The following is a 1,557-nucleotide window of genomic DNA, read 5'->3' on the forward strand; positions in this document are numbered from 1 at the left end:
CCATTGTTACTCTCCTAAAATCTTGTTTTGAGATTTTGTACCACTGTTTTTATTTTTTTTCTTTCTTTAAAATAAAAATAACTGATGTCAAAAAATAAAAAAAAAAAAAAAAATAAAGATACCCCTGAGACCAATTTCTTTTGATTTTTTAAAAAATGTGACAGCTAAAATTTTCTCCATCTTTGTTTTTTGTTTCCAGTACTGAGGAATCAAACTTGGGACCTTGTGCTTGCCAGGCAGGCCCTTATGCCACTGAGCTATTTCCCTGGCCCAATCTTTGTATTTTTAAAGTTTTTGGATCTCCATATTTTGTATGTATTTGACAATCTTTTGTCTTTACATTGGGAAATTTAGTTTATTCACATTTACAGTAATTACTTTAAAAGGTTTTTCTCCTGATTACCTTAAAAGTCACTTGTTCTTTTATCTTAACTAAATATAATAACAATACTTCTAGCCTTTTCCTGTACAATACAAGAAACTTAGACCACTGACAGCATTTTTCATGTCCTAATGTCCCCATTTCTTGAGCACCTTTTGTTCAATGTTCTTTCCTCATTTTTGTTTTGTTTTTTAGTTCTCTATTTTATTTTATTTCATTTTAATTTATTTTTTGGCAGATCCAGGGATTGAACTCAGGCCCTTGAGCTTGCCAGGCAAACACTTATTCTACTGAGCCCTCTCCCGGCACCTTACTTCTCTATTTTAAATGCCAAAGTAATTATAGTTACTGGGTTATGCAGTCAGTATGAGAAAGCTTAGATATTTTGTCATTTTTGTTGCTCTTTAGTTTTTGCTGTATGTCAACTTGCCCTCTTTAATTATTTTCCTGCTGTTTGAAGAACTACTAAGACTTTTTTTTAGGATCCTTTAGTTCATGAGTGTGATGATTGGGTGTTCATGCCTTATGCATGAGATGTGCCACCCTCAAACCTTGTTATGACGTGGGCACATTGCCCATCTGACGTGAAAAAAAAAAGAAAGAAAAAAAAGACTTTTTTAAAGTGCAAATTGCTGATGATAAATGCCCTCACTTTCCATTTGTCTATAAAGTTCTGTTTCTTCACTTCCTCTTGGGGATCTACCACTTACTGCAGAACTGCAGATTGGTAAGTCAATATCCTCTTACTCTTTCCAATATATATTAGTTTATTTCCTTTAGTTTCCATTCTCACATTGAGACACCTACTGTATTGTCACTCCTTTGAAACTAATTTGTCTTCTCTAGTTATTTTCAAGATTTTCTGTGTTCGGTTTTTAGCATCTTTACAATCATGTATCCACATCTTGATTTGTGTATTCATTATCTTCCTGGAAGCTCATAGGACTTACTAAATCCAGGGATTGATTTTGTTTTTTTACAATTTGGAAAATTTTCTCAGCCATTATCTCTTACTGTTAAGGCCATCTCAGCCTCTTCTCCCCATCTGGTTGTCTAGTGAATGTATATCAGAGCTTTGTACTATAGTTCCATGTGTTTGATTATTTTTTCTGTTCTTATGTTTTACTGCATTGCATTCTGGGAATTTTCTTCTGATTTTCCAATTTACTATTTCT

General features: G+C 33.1%; 1 non-coding gene across 1 annotated transcript; it reads left to right on the forward strand.

Moving 5' to 3' along the window:
- The first annotated feature begins 865 nt into the window (after positions 1-865).
- LOC111815915 lies at positions 866-967 on the forward strand. The gene has a single exon (XR_002820539.1). It is a non-coding gene; the product is annotated as a small nucleolar RNA U13 (small nucleolar RNA).
- Positions 968-1,557: the final 590 nt, after the last annotated feature.

This window comes from Octodon degus, unplaced genomic scaffold (genome assembly GCF_000260255.1).
Source record: "Octodon degus isolate 3935 unplaced genomic scaffold, OctDeg1.0 scaffold00023, whole genome shotgun sequence".
Lineage (NCBI taxonomy): Eukaryota > Metazoa > Chordata > Mammalia > Rodentia > Octodontidae > Octodon > Octodon degus.